The sequence below is a fragment of the Epinephelus fuscoguttatus genome, linkage group LG17, assembly GCF_011397635.1.
Source record: "Epinephelus fuscoguttatus linkage group LG17, E.fuscoguttatus.final_Chr_v1".
NCBI lineage: Eukaryota > Metazoa > Chordata > Actinopteri > Perciformes > Serranidae > Epinephelus > Epinephelus fuscoguttatus.
Window position 1 is genome coordinate 29,573,173 of NC_064768.1, and position 15,821 is coordinate 29,588,993.

The window sequence follows — 15,821 nt, forward strand, 5'->3', positions numbered from 1 at the left end:
AAAGCGGAGGAGATGGAAGAGAGGAACACCTGTCCCTCGCTGTCCTTGCGTGAACCTTCAACTCTGACCTTTGTTACTTGATAGGGATGCCTTGTTTGAATAAAAGGGGCTTAGCTGAGGGAAAGTGCATTAGGCGTTGGTGCAAACCTGAAGAGTGTGAGCTTTTAAAGGGTTTTTGTGCCTCAGAGTAATGGGATTAAACACTGTCAAAACCATATTAGCTCATGCTATCGACTCAGTTACCTCCATACAATACGCGACTCAGAGAGTGACCACTGACTGGAATAAACAAGGTCATATCACGGCCCAAAAGTTAATTCCAATCAAGCTCACAAACACAAACAACTCCACCCTTTCGACACACTCTGACCATTCACACGACCCACTCAAGAAACACACATGCTGAATGAACTCACCCCACCCCAAACACACCACCTTTGAGGAGAACAGACCCCCATACGTTTAACACATAGTGGGTTTATGTTTGGTGATGCTGGGTGTGGTGTAGGGTGGAGTGTATCGGTGACGCCAACCTGCCCTTCGTGGCTTATTTTTGGGCTTCTGACGAACGTCAAGGGCAAAGTGGGTCTGTGTGATGCAATGCAACGGTTTTCCAGTCACTTAACGGCCACTGTTTGTTTTTACTCTTACTAATGGAACGGAGCGAAGGGGAAAAGTGGAGCGGAAAAAAGAGAAACTTATGATGACCAGGTGTTTTTTCCCTCTTCTTGGGAATGTTTCACCTTGTAAAAGCAAGCGAGTGGGAGGGGACTTGTGTACCGCCGCCGAAGTGAATGGTTTGGGGGATTTTTCAAGGGGTGTGTGCTGACCAAAGCGTACGAGTGAGAATGAATGTGTGTTGTGTGAGAGTATCAGAGGGTGAGCTGAGATTTTCTGGGGAGCCGGAGGCAGAATTCTTCAGTGGAACTGTAGCATAGCCATGACTGGAAGAGGCGGGGGCTCTCCCGTGTTTGTGTGTGAGCCTCCACCGAGCAATTTTTTGCCTCATTGAGCTACAGAAAGCTGTAGCTTTTGTGGTAGGGTGTGATCAACAACAACACACACACACACACACACACACACACAAACAGGCATGCTCACGCTGAACACACACCTGGGTGATGAATGAATGGCAGGCCCTGACTACCACACAGGGCTCCTATTGATGACATCATTGCTGGGCATCTGGTCACTCCACCCTCTCCATGTTTCAGAGAGCCATTCAGACGGCTTCAACTGCACCATGGCTCTTTCACAGACATGACGCCTATTGCTTATTTTCTAGTGATTATTCAATTTAGCCGGCTCCATCATGAGCAAAATACTTTTCTGATGGCTCAATCAACAATTGGCTGGTTTATGCCCCTCAATCAGCGCAGACGTCTCTGAATAGAAAGAATTTATATCAATTTCTCCAATGCATGTTTAATCACTTTCCTATCTTGATATTGGTGGAATTTGCCAAAAGAGGGCGAAAGAAACACATAAAACTCCATCTGCATCGTAAATTTTTGCCATAATAACACTCTTTAAATGGTGGGCCCAATTTAATGTAATAGACTTTATCCAAATATGCCCTTGTTGAGACGTTGCCTATAGTTCTCATGCAAGGAAAGGCTGCCTCTGGTTCTAATGGCTGGGAGATTACACAGTCTGGGGACGTTTATTACTCTTCATGAGCAAAACATGAATGAGAAAAGTGCAGCTGGACTGCCAGCCTTTGGTAAATAGGTGGAATTTAAACACTGATTGAAGTAATGAATGAGGGGATGCTGCTGAAATGACAGGCCTTTTAATAAATCAGTCCCAACTGGCACAATGATGATGAAGAAAACCACCAAAAAAAAAAAAAAAAAAGCTTGGACAAATGTTGGAAACTCTCTACCTCTCTACCTCTCGCTGCAGCGTTTCAAGATCGACTTGGAATTGTGGCCTCTATCTGATCTCTAACTCAGCCAATGGCTTAGTCCCAGTAGGTCTTTCAGGAAAAGGCTAGGCCAGCTTTCCTCTGGCTCGTCCAATCACAGGCACGGAGCAGCTCCTTCTCTTCAAGGTCCGCTACCAAAGCACAGGGCCAGCAAACACGGTGCCAATTAAACACTGAATGCTAAGCCTGTACTGGCCTTACTAAACCCCTGTTGGAAGTCACCTGGTGAACGATAAGGAACCACTGTAGTTCATCCAGGTTGTTAGCTAACATCCAAAAGCATGATTTCCAATTACCCATGTTGATGAGAATTTATGCCTGCAGATGCTTGGCATGTCTTAAATGTAAGGGTCTATTTGATACTTGTAATACTTCTTGTAGCCATGAATAGCCGGGGCTGTAGTCCCGAAATGTGAACCGATGTCATTTACTGCTGTGCTTTGGTGATTAACCCCAAGAGAGTGCTATCACGTAACGATTGTACATGAATGGCAGCAGGTTTTAGGCGACGGCACAATGCCCCTTTATGTATTATCCAGTGTTATGTCCTGCATGGAGATTATTAATCGGACGTTGGAGCTACAAGGTATGTAAAGAGAGATGTTTTTGTGGGGGGAATTCAGGATAAAAATCTCTGGGGTGTTTAATGCCAATATATACATGTTGAGAGTGATTTGGTTTAATAGCAGAAGGATAAAGGGCAGGGTGATTTCTTGGAAGGTAAGTTTGGGTGGAGAGTGGAGGGAGGCAGAACATGAGCAAGAGACGCCTCCGAATTCCCCCTCTTCTCGTCTCCTTTTCGTTCCCTTCCCTCCTCTTCATCCTACCCCACCCCTCTCGACTGTGGCCACCACCCCACCCCATCCTGCTCACTCCCCTCCTTCCTCAGTGCAGCCAGCCACAGACACTTGCTTTTTGTATGAAGGGGTTTAACCCAATGAACAATCCTGTCTGTCTTTCCCAAAATAAGCCAGTGGGAGAGGGATCGCAGAATAAGCCAGGGAGATTGGAGCAGCGAGGTGCACTGCCCCTGGTTATAAGTCCTGGGAGTGCTGCTTGGACGCACAGCCTTTAGCTCAATATACCCTGCCTGGCTGCCTGGCCTGCCTGACTGACTGACTTGACTGACTGACTGGAGTCTCACTCCACTGTTACTCACTCTCTCTCCCTCTTCTGTCCTGCTCCCTCGCTCATTCCCTCCTACTTTCCACCCTGGAGAGCGAGAGCGCACAGATTGGGGAAGGTGCTCCTCAGACCTGCGTCTGGACAGCTTGAAGACGGCACAGAGAGGATTTTTCACTCTTCTCTCACTTGCTCTTTAATCCTCGATTTCACCATTGCTGCCAAAAAGCACATGGATGGACTTTTTTGTTTCATGCCGGAGGCAGAAAAATAAAAGTTAAACATTTTGTTCCACCTGCAGCTGAAAATATCCAACTTCTAACTTTTTGTGGTTGTTTTTTTTTTACCCTGCACTTGTGAGCAGCACTGGACCAATTCAGGGTGCAAGCTCTTTGCCCAGGAGGACACCATTCCTCTTTTTTGGCTTCACTGAAAATCTGATGCCATCGCATCCCATGGGAGACACGCGTGGCTGAGGCAAAGGAGGGAGGTAGAAGAGAGACCCACCTGAAGCTGACACCTACCACTGCCCTTACCCAGTGCTCCCCCTCCCCCCCTGCTCCTCAACGCTCTGAGGAGAGAAAGGTAAGCCCTACCTGCCCTCACGTTTCTGTGCGGGCTCCATAAGCATCCTGGTGTCCTGCTGTCTTTTGCCTTTTCACTTTTATTACATGTGGCTGCACTGGCCGAGGCCAAAAGAAACAGGAGGAGAGAACAGGAAAGGGGAAAAAATAAAAATAAAAAACAGACGGTGCAATATCTTAGTCATGGGACTTACATAATTCTTCTCAGTCCTAAGCTAGTGCGCAGAGTAACAGCTTTCAGATTAAAGAGAGTGCAGTTTGTTCACCAAGCTGCAGACATACAAGTGAATGGGCACTGATTGTGATATTAAAATCACTCTACTTTGAATATCCTGACCTTTTCTTTAGTCACTGTGTTAATTTACTGTGTGTTTTTGCACTGATTAGTGACGGTGATGACTGATTCAAGTGTAGAGCTAAGACATTGTTGATGCACCCATACCTACATACATCTTCTGCTGATGATGTTGGAGTGGGCGTGGTGTGTATTCAGAGTGTGTATAGGGGTGGGGCAGTGTGGTAGTGGGATATGCACAGTGGGTTTGGCTCAATAACAGACATTCTGATTATCGTCTTAAGAGGAGTGTCCTCCATGTGGACAGATCTTGTGTATGGGAACGTAACTGCTACTCATATCCCACATTCTGTTGGCATGGACTGCAGCTTCTTTGATGATTTTGGGACAGACTTGTTGATCTGAGAGTTTATTAAAGTTCATATTGTGAGTGGAATGTATTAAGGTGAAGGAGTGGTGCAAATGGACACATGGTCCTATCATTTTTCCTCCTCTCTTCTCCTCGTCCCCCTGTTGCTTCACTCTGTCCATCCACTGTGACGCCTCTGGCAGGCCACGCTGCATTCCAGTGTAACGACATCCCTCCGTTGCAAACAGAAAGAGGACAGATAGCTGTGACTCTGAGTCCCCAGGTATCCCACATGACAAACTAACAGAGACAGAAAGAGAGGAGAGAAGTGAAGAAGGAAAAAAAAAGACCAAGAAGAGAGGAGCACACTGGTGAACATGAGCAGAAATAAAGTGAAGGTTCCAAAACGCATGCTTTCCCGAGGAGATACATTTTTCAATCACATGTGTTTCAGTGCACCAACAGCAGACTTTCTTAGCAAAGGAAGGAGGGAGACACAGCGAGAGAGAGAGAGAGAGAGAGAGAGAGAGAGAGAGAGAAAGAAGGGTATAGAGAGTGAGAGTAAGAGAAAGAGGAGGGGGGGAGCAAGTCTGGAAAAGACAGCTCTGAAATCCAAAAACATTTGGCAGCATCCGTCTATTTCGCTGGCTTACGGCAAGAAAAGTCAACTGGATATGTACCTGCGTGTGTGTTGGTGCACGTGCAGCCACATATGCGTGCTCCTAGGTGACTGAATGTGTGTGAGTATCAAAGTGTGTTACACAATCCCTCAAGGAGGAGCGGGTGAATGGATACACACTAAAGCGTGAACTCTCCCCTCTGGCAGTGAGGTACAACAGGTCTGCAAAGCTGCTGGTGCACAGCAGCAGCAGCAGCAGCAGCTTCTGCTTTACTGTTCAAAGTCGTATTTGCTCATAAAGTTCGGGGCCTCTCATGGAGATTTAGTGGTTTCCAGTCAGCTTTCCTCCCCTCTCCTCGTTTCTATTAAGGTACCCATAGGTCAGGAGATTTATGTCCCTCTCTGCATCACTTGCCTTTTTTTTGGCATGTATTTCCATGCCTGGCACATGCACGATGGCAACACTGTGCCGTAACCACAACAACCCCATGCCACTGACTGGGACTCTCTTGTTCTCCAGTGGGTGGCAACTGGTCACTTACTTTGTCACCGGTGGTTACAAGTGTGTTTTCGTATGTGCGGTACATTATTTGACCACAACTAACAGCATCCAACCCACTGCCCATTCAGGCTTTTGCTGCAAAGTGCCGAAGCGCGACCGAGCGTACACAAACAACAGTCACGCTGAATGCACAGCAGCACACACAGCACACTTTATGCCCTGTGCAAGACAAACACCTACATGGATTTAACACACACACATTCTGAACAGATGAACACGCTCACATCATCCTGTGCCAAACCGCCTGCTCGTATAGCACTGAGACTCTCGCACCCCACTGCAGTTACTTTATAGGCCAGAACATGTTGAAGTTGGGACTTTTAAGACTCTAAACTCAACATCAGCTCCTTCCTTTTCTGAAACTCCTTGGGGGTGACTTGAGTTCTGATGTAAGCTGGAAAAAACAAGGTCTTCTTTGTGGATCTGTGACGCTTTTTTGGTGAGATTTCATCCTCATTAGAGCAGCACAACAGAGAGACAGAGTGAAATCTGATTCTTAGATCAGTCTCTGCTTAAAATCTCTCTCTCTGGCTTCATCAGAGAGGCGCAGGTAGAGTGGATTCATCATCTCACCAGAGATTTGGGGGAGTTTTTTCTAAGGAGAGAGATTTTAAGAAGTGAATGGAATTTAACTGAAGTTTTAGGAGCTGCTTCCTCTGTTTCTCACCCCTCTTTGGCTTGTAAAACAGTCGACACTTTGCTGCCACAAGGGGGCAGAATACCAGGCAGTTCACGGTCGCACACACAGACACAAACACATGGCATCTTGTAGTGAAGAGAAAACCTGTTCCTGTATATCTGACCGCTTCAGTAAATCATTCTGAGTCTTATTACATCTCACAAATCTTAACTGTATGGCAAATTATCTAATAACACAGATTATATTCAAGGTAGTCCCTGATTTCTCTTTTACTCCTCGAACATCATGATTTAGAGATTTAGTAAACTTCGCCAAAGATCTGAGTCTGTAGTCTTCTTTAATAAAGCAAAAATACTTTCTCTCAAAACATTCATCCCTCACTCGCATGTGTGTCATACTTCCCTCAATTGTGCTCCCTAATAGTCTTTTAATGCTTGTTTGTATATGCCTTTGCATGTGTGTGTGTGGTGTGTGTGTGTATTAGAGTGCACATGTGCTTCTATTACCCTCAGTCTTATGCCCGTGCGAGCAGGAAATGAAGGAAAATGCCACTCATTCTCAAGGAAAGTAAACGCCCACTTATTCCTTTACTTCCCTGGAACCCAAACACCTTCAGAACACACACACACACACACACACACACACACACATACACATACACACACAAAACTCTACCCTTTTGTTTCATAGGTACTTTAGTATTAAAAGGAAACCCTGTAAAAAAAAAAAAAACAGGGCACCACTTTAATGACTTCACCAACAAAGAGCGTGTTTTCGTTTCAGCCGGAAGCCTGTGTCTGTATTTCCAGCCACACACACACACACACACACACACACACACACACACACACATACTGTACTTGCACACACACTCTTCAGCCTGCATTATAAGGCATGCTAACGGGTGCCGCTGATATACTGAATGAAGAATTGCAGTGAAGGGCAGTGGAAACAGAATACAGGCCCTGGTCTTAATCAGAGCCTGGACTATAACATTCAAGATGAATAGGCTGGATTTGTTTTTCAGCTAAAAGGGGGATAAGAGACAGAGACAGTAAAACACAGGAATATATTGCTGTGTTCAGATGCACGGAGGTTTGCATCTTGTCTCCCTTTATTTCCTCTTTGTCTCATGTGTGTGTATACTCTCAAAGCTTGTCCGCACATCACCAGTAGCCACCTTGGCCTGGACATGCAGCTGATATATGTGGAGGCCAGTCAGCTATATGGCAGATAGTGAATCTGCACAAACATACAGCCCTCCAGAGTGGATGGAGCAGCACGTTATTAATCAGGCTCTTGTATTGAAGGACATTGTTTTGGCTCCCCGCTGTGTATGAGCAGATCAGAGGACAGAAGGGAGAGGAGGAAAACAACAAACAGTAGAAAGCTGTCAATTATTCTAATTCTGTTTTCACATTTTTGCAACCAAATGTTTTTATTTTGTTCCCTTTGTCTAATTCATTTGTCTGTCTCCCTTTATCTGGCTCCCACTTGCTTTGCCATTGTCTGAAAACTGTGTCTGGACCAGAGGGAGTTTTTCCACTGGGCTGGCAGCGACAGGGGGGACAGAGAAAGGGAGACATGGGGGAGAAGGCAGTGGGGAGGCTTGGCAGACGACCCTTGTTATTTTTCCTCCGCCTCCTATTGACTCTGTCAGCAGTGGCTCAGTCTTAGCAGGGCCTCTGAGCCCAGGGGGCTTGACAGCATGCCCTCTTCAGCTATCAGAGGGAACTTATCACAGGCACGCTTTGGAGACAGGAGCACTTTCATCATTGCCACTTTTTCCCCTTTTAACGTGCCACTTTCTTCTTGACTTTGTTTCAGTTGTCCCAGTTTGTCCCCTTCTATCCATCATTTATTTAATACTGTTACAGACTACAAGCCCTTTTGAACCATACCCTAACTCTCTTCACTGGCCTCACCAGTGGTGGAAGAACTACTAAGATCCTTGACTAAAGTATGGCATCTGCATTGTAGTTTTGGCATTTGCAAGAATCACAGGAAGTAGCAATCAGAGTTGATGAATCCGTATCACCAACACATTCTCACTCTGACCTCGTCACATATTGACTTTCCACGTCTACATACGACGTGCAGGGTACGTTAGCTGAGTATGTTAGCTGTTGACGTTCTGGGACACGTTCAAGTCAAGTTCTCTTCTTTCAGGATACACTTCCGTTTTCACAGGAAATTTAACGTTTACATACAGTCTCTTTCAAAATAAACGTACTACGTCAGTCCAACACCGCAAATTGACGTTTCTTTCCCTTCAACAACATGACGCGCATGTAATTAGGTTAAGGAAAAAAGAACAGGGGTTGGCTTTAGAATCTTACGAGACATGAAAACTGCTCTCTCAGGTGAAAGTCCTGCCTGCCCTACTCGCACTTTGTCCTTGTCCTACCGCGTTTCCCTTTGACGCCACTGGGTGCCGTTAAACTATAACGGCAACTAGCCACTCATCAAGGGTGCCTTTTTTCGATGGTTTCTGACGTCGCAAGTCACTGCCCAAACACAGGATTTCGACGACCTTGGAGTGAGACTGTGCTCTTAATAAAAGCTGTCAATCATAGCAGTCACTGCTTGTGAATTGCAGTCAAAGCAGGCAGCACTGATCAAATATGAATACAGATTTTGTTACTGCATTGCCCTTTTCTTACCTTTAATGTTTTCAGAAACATCAGTGTACTGTTTAGCTGTAAAATGAGAAAGTTCGTTGTGGTCAGTGGGTGGTGCTTTGTTTCGTCACACTATTTTCAACGTGGATCACAAATGTTCTCTTTATACAGCTAAACAGTACACTAAAATAAGTTTAAGACCGCTGAACCCCACCCCCCACAAAGTTGAAACAAAACCTACGCCCTTGCCTGTGAGAACCACGAATCTCTAAAAAAGTCAACTTTTCATGGTGTCAGAAAAACAACCCTGTTTTTCCACTTTGCAAGGGTACATTTTCACTTTTACACAAAAGTAGGAGAATTTTTCCAACACATAAAGAAACACTTCACCCCTCAGTTTATCAGAAAAAAATCAAATCTCCTAATTAAGAGATACGTGGTTTTCACTGGACAGGAAGAGAAGGAATCTGAAAAGTAACTAACTAAATCAGTCAGACAATGTGGTGGAGTAAAAAGTCCAATATTTCTCTCTGAGATGTAATGGAGTCGAAGAATAAGGTTGTGTAAAATGGCAATACTTAAGTAAAATAGAGTACTCGAGTTAATGTACTTGGTTACATTCAATCACTGTGGTAAAGCAACCTCCATCGTCAGCCATTGCTTTCAGTCTTTCAGTCAGTGAGGCCTGAACAAGGCCCAGCAACCAAGCCACGGACAAAACACGTATTGAGCAATGCTTCCTGGAGTCAAATCTATATTTTTCCAATGGTGTGCCGGAGCTCGTGTTTTCAAGGAGTATCCAACAGGAACAAACAGGAATCAGAGCCTCAGTGCTCATCCAGCAACAGTGCTGTTCCCAGTTAATGGGATGTGACATCTCGTTCTCTGCCACTGAGGCTGAGTTTTCCCTGGATACGAGGAAGCGAGAGTTTCCCCTGTCTCCTGAGGATGTGTGTGACCTCAGTGTTGGGAAGAAAAAAAAGTTGAATCCAAAACACTGAGCAAAGCCAAATAAAGGTTGTTTGATGTTTGGTTGGTTCAGGTAGCTGTACAAATGAGCGTGAGTGCACAGTACATGTGGGTTTATTTGCCTTTTGGGTTTTTTCTCTGCTTCCTCTCACTCATTGCCCCTCAGTTCACCGTCTGGCAAGACTTTTGTTTGGGGCTTCCAAAAGCAGGACGTTTGGGCCAACTCCTAACAAGGGTCAACTCCTCAGTATAAAACTCACATTATCCCTCTTTTCATCTAGTTACAGACATGCTTCCTGAGCCAACTGTTTATTTTTTATTATTTCGCTTCAGATGCAGGATGGATATATCTTTCTCTGATGGGTCAATATTGAGTAAGAGATTGGAAACAGCTCTTCTGAGACCATTTGAAAAGCTCCAGACTTTGTTATTGTTCAGTCTGAGCTTGATTTAGACGTGTGCGTAGGTGTTCGTGAAAAGAGAAAAAGAGACTGGGGTTATTGTGGCGTTATGGTTCCCTCGGAGCAGGATAATAAAAAGCATTTTATTTCAAGGGGCCAGATTTTCTGGAGTAGGAAATGGATGCTTACTAAGTGACACATGTATTGTGCTGTATGCTCGCACACACAGTCCCCCCCCCCACCCCCACCCCCCACCCAAGTCTTCAGTAGCAGACAGCAGCCTGATATCTTCCATCTCAACAAGTTTTGTTCCACCAGTTACCTCATAGTTAAAGGGACAGTTCAACCCAGAATCAATACATATTTTTCCTCCTACGTGTAGTTATTTATCAGTCTAGAATCTTTTGGTGTGAGTTGTGGAGTGTTGGAAATATTGGCTGAGGAGATGTCTGACTTCTCTCCAGTGTAATGGAACTAGATGGCAATCGGTCAACAGCAATGTCTCCTTCCAGGAATCATGACCTGGTTACTCAAGATAATCCACAGACCTTGTTGTGAGCAGTTTCATGTAGAAACTATTTTCTTTCAACTGAACTACATCCCATACCACTGCGCAGAACAAAGTGTGGATCTACTGCTAGCTCAACTAGCACCACTGAGCAAGCTAATATCACAGCTCAGATAAGGAAGACGCCATTTATGTTTACATCTTGCGCTGTCACAAGCAGGAGCCTCTTGTCAATGATTTTTGATGCTAATAATATTATTGCAGGAAACAAAAGTCGGTCATTATAAAAAGTGAACTTCAACCATATTTGATTTATGGCATATTCTAAAGCAGTATTAAATTATTATTTTTTGGCCACTTGGGGGCAGCAGATAAGCTACAAGCTCAATATTGACATATTATCACCTTAGTTGATGTGGCACACATGTACAACAGTTGCTTATTCACACATCCAGTAAACACAGAACAACGCGTGCATTCATTCGTTCGTATCTGCCTTCGTTCGGGTGGCAGTAGCTCAGTCCATAGGGACTTAGGTTGGGAACCAGAGGGTCGCCGGTTCAAGTACCCGTCCGGACCAAATGCAAAGCATGGACTGGTGGCTGGAGAGGTGCCAGTTCACCTCCTGGGCACTGCCGGGGTGCCCTTGAGCAAGGCACTGAACCCCCCAACATGTAATCATGAAGGCTGCAATCACGCCCTGAATGCAATTACCGGAGCAAAGGAGGAAGTCATAAAGAGCGAAAGTCTGCAGAAGGAAGCAGGTTGGGGTGATGGATGGGTTGAGCAAACAGACAACTTTCCCCCAGGAGACTAGTGTTTGCATGCTGTATGAAACCAAGTAAACTTTGAGTTATTTTAAGGTACATCATCACTTCTTCACATTACATTAAGTACGTAACTTTACGTTAAGTACGTAATGTGACAACACTCAACCATGTTTCTTTTCCAAAACCTAACCTGCGTAACTTTATGGTTAGTACGTAACTTTGTTAGGTAGGTAACGTTATGATGCCCAACCATTTTTTCTCCTAAACCTAACCTACAAAACTTTAGATTCTTAAACCTAATCTTAGTGACTTTATGGTAAGTAGGTAACTTTGTTAAGTATGTAACATAACAATGCCTAACCATTTTTCCCCTAAACGTAATTTACGTAACTTTATGGTTAGTGGGTGACTTTGTTAGGTATGTAATGTGACGATGCCCAACCATTAATTTTCCCCTAAACCTAACCTACGTAACTTTAGATTCTTAAACCTAATCTTAGTGACTTTATGGTAAATAGGTAACTTTATGTTAGGTACGTAACGTGACGATGCCCAACCATTTTTTCCCTTAAACCTAACCTATGTTACTTTACGCTAAGTACGTAACTTTACGTTAGGTACGTAACATGACAAAGGGTTGCTAATTTGTAAGATGTCATACAAATCCTTGTATGTTCATTTTTGTGAGATACAAGGTGTTGTATGAGGATACGTCGATTCGACAGAAGGTTATGAAACAGCTCAGAAAATGATAATTATTTTCATACCACCAGAGAGTTTTGACATTTAAGGACATGATAATGTAAATGTTGCTGAGCATCATATGAAATGTCATCTCACAGCACTGTCAGTGTTTCTGCTTTCCTTTCATATATAAATCACTCTGCAGTCTGTCTTTAGCTGGTGACCACTGGTGAACACTGGTTCCCACAAATGTGAGTCCTCTTTCTTCCAGCCTTAAACCAACTGGCACAGGTTGCCTCTTTCTGCCCAGATAAACACCTCAAATTTAGCTCGGCGCTCAGTGTTCCTCAAAGAGATGGATTTAAGAGGACTTATCCCCTGCAGTGGACCAAAATGTTTCTATGTCACACCATATTGTGCATCTCAAGAGCACAAATTACGCCTCCAGTGGTTCACACAATGTTTGTGTACACTGATGCCTCCGTTTCCATGTGAAGACAACAAATAAATAAACCTAATCAGACAAAACACATTTTACTTGAGCTGTGACAGTATCCCATGATTGTTTGAAGCAGGGTGCTGGTTCTCTCACACTTTATGTTTAAATGGCCGTGGCTTACAGACCTAATCCTTTCTGTACAGACTTTGAGCCCATTGAGCAACATGTGTTTCATAATGCAACACTCAGAGGCATTAGGCAGCGTACAACACAACCAGCCCTTCAAAGCTTTTCATTTTTGTAATCAGCAGCAAAGCAGTGAAACGATAAAAGAAAAAGCGACTTTGTGCTCATTCCAGCTCGTTTGAGGTGAACACTGTGCGAGTGTTGCCTTACCAGTGCGTTCTACATTCAGTGTGTGTGTGTGTGTGTGTGTGTGTGTGTGTGTACACGGTCTTAACTACAGTTCTCTTGTTTCTGTTTATCCGTACAATATATGTAATACTTCCTGGAGTTAGACAGGAGAGGCAATGCAGTTTGGCAGCATTCCTAAGTGCTTAAAGAAGCTGTTGAAGAAGAATTATTTCATGCTCACAAGACAGGAAGGGTTGCAGCTTTGCCGAACTATTTAGGAGGGATACAAGCGGAGTAGAGTTTCATGGAGAACATCTGAGATGCTGTACAGTGAAGACTAAGATAAACAAACACAAGACTAATTGGATGACAGCCTCGCTGTTTGCCTCTTCATCACACATTTGCTCGGTTTTGTCTGTCAACATGAATTTAAGTGGGTAACATAAGTAAGCATGCAAGCGAGTACGGAAAGATTTTCATTATAAAATCTGGCATTTCAGTTAGTGTGCCCCATCATGAGACATTTTCTGTACAGTGGTGATATGAAGTGTATTTCTGCAGCTCAAACACAATATATGGATGCAATGTTGTCACCTTTTCCCATGTTTGAGAACAAGATCAGAGAGATTAGGAAGCTGCTGCTGGCTGCAGGAACACAGCTGTAGCTGCATAAAGCAACACAGTAGTGAACTGTCTTGCTAAGAGGTCTGAAGACTTACATGACCTGAGTTAAAACCTGGATAGATGATAGATTGCAGAATGAGCTGACGGAAATAAAACATCTTCTACCTGACGCTAACCATGCAAGTCTGTGATTGTTTGGACAGCGAAAGCTACAGGAGTACAAACCATTTCTGGGAGGATGTTCTTTGGCCAACTAACAAAATACTTAATTAGGCAGGGCTTTGAATCAATTACCACTCACTTTCATGTGGTTTGCAGATGGCTACACGCTCTCTCTCTCTCTCTCTCTCCTGCTCTTTCTTCTGCGAACCGCCAGCAAAAAAGGCCTGCTGCGTTGCCTCATTGCTAATTTGAACCAGAGAAGTGGTCATTTCCTAACAGTGGGCCCCGGCCTGCTCTGCAAGCCGAACCGACAACCAGCCCAATGGAGCCTGAGCTGGACCGCTCCCAAAGCAGGGCAGAAACCACACAAACCCAAGTCTTCCTGACATGTGGTGAAAGTGTGATAGGGATATGGGAAACATCGGGGAGGGTTAGGAAAGAGGGATGGCGACGGCTCTGTTTCGAAGGGAAAGAAAGATCGAAGTGGGACATGATGAAAATGGGGATAGGAGAAAGTGGAGGGGGCGGTATTTGCGGGAAAGAGGCAAGGAGAGGTGAAAGCACAGGAAAAGATTTGAAGGTAGAAGAAGCAGAAAAGAGAAAATAAGCTTGGTCTGAGGAGCACTCAGTTTGTAGCAACCATGTGGCGTCTTTGATCTGGCCGAGGACTTGAACCAGCGTCAACAGAAACATGCAGGGGCCGTCTGTTTGCTCCCAGACACAGATCATTCCTCCATGAATTACTCTGCCTCAGTTCGCCGCAACCTCTTTACTACTCCAATGTTTGTTTACCCTGTCGGGAACACCCGGCCCATTCCTCAAGTTGAGCAACAAGCTCAGTAATACCCCAGAACTCCTGCAATCAGCTAAACTTTCTATGCCGTTAATCTCTAGAGGGAAGCAGAAATCTGGGTAGTTTTGAAGATTTAAAAGATACATTTGAGTCAAACAGTGCTGCCTTTATATTCTGCAGTTTATTCAGTAACAGAGTCATTTCTCATTTAGTCCTATAATCCATTCATTCTACTCCAGTCGCTGTCTGCCACCACAGGGCCGAGGCATGTTCTGTATCCCTCGTAGTCTGGAAGGAAGAGGGAGGGATAACAAGGAGGCGGAGGAGGAAGACGAGGATGCAGACATGTCCGCCAGATCGTTACAGTGAGAGGATGTGTCCTGAATGCTGTGGCCCCTGCCATATGACAGCTTGCTTATTCAAACCTCATGTTGGGAGTAGAGAGACAGTAAAAAGACAGTGGAGTTAGAGGCTCGTTCATGGTTAGACTGGAAATAACGTCCATCCTCAAAAGAGCTTCAGTAGCATCAAGATGGCTAATCTTGAATAAGTATTTCACAGCTAGAAAGATGGTCTTTTAATAAAATTGGGGTGTCTATGCTGTGAAAGGTGCAAATTCTTTTGACATTGGTGCTACATGACCACAGATACTGATAAAAAGGGCTGTGGCATTTGCGTTTGCTCAAGAGGTGTGAAACCTACACCTACCAGAATGCACTGCGCCACACTGGTCCAATTAACACTCCTGCTGGTGGGGGACTTAATGCAAGCTAGTCTGTTTTGACACAGGAAACAATACAATGGTTAAAACATATTTCTGAAGAAATTTTAGGCAATAATTAGGCACAGTAACAGAATTTTGACTCATATTTTATCAGCAGTTTTTCTCTTGATCTGCTTTATACTCTTTGTGTCTGTGGTGGCAGTCATACCAAAATGGAAGTACAATCTATAGTTCGAGAAACAGCCTTTCAGCCAGCATTGGAAGCCCGGTCTCGATCAGAAGTCAGTGCTTGGGCAGTGACTTTAGGCGTCAGAAACCAATGAAAAAAGGTGCCCTTTAACATTGGCATGATGTGCAGCTGGTTGCCTTTATAGGTTAATGGCAATCGGCAGCGTCAGGGGGAAACGTGGTGGGACAAGGACGAATGTTAAGGCGTTGAAAATCCACCTGGAGTGAGCAGGAGGGGTGGTGGATGGGTCCAACAAATACGGACTTTCATCTGAGAGAGCGGTGTTTGCATCCTGTAAGATTCTAAAGCCAAACCCTGTTCTTTTTTCCTGAACCTAACCATGTCAATTTGTGTTGTTGTACTGACGTAGCACGTTTATTTGGAAAGAGACTGTATGTAAACGGTACATTTCCTGTGAAAATGGAACTTTTTTTTAAAATAACAC

The 15,821-nt window shown here is 44.4% G+C and overlaps 1 protein-coding gene across 2 annotated transcripts in view; it reads left to right on the forward strand.

Moving 5' to 3' along the window:
• The first annotated feature begins 2,834 nt into the window (after positions 1 to 2,834).
• Positions 2,835 to 15,821, forward strand: part of col8a2 (collagen, type VIII, alpha 2) — a 64,478-nt gene continuing 51,491 nt past the window's right edge. For both annotated transcript variants that reach the window (XM_049602680.1, XM_049602679.1), the window contains exon 1: positions 2,835 to 3,634. The gene's annotated coding sequence lies outside the window, so the exon portion shown is untranslated. The remainder of the gene's footprint in view (positions 3,635 to 15,821) is intronic.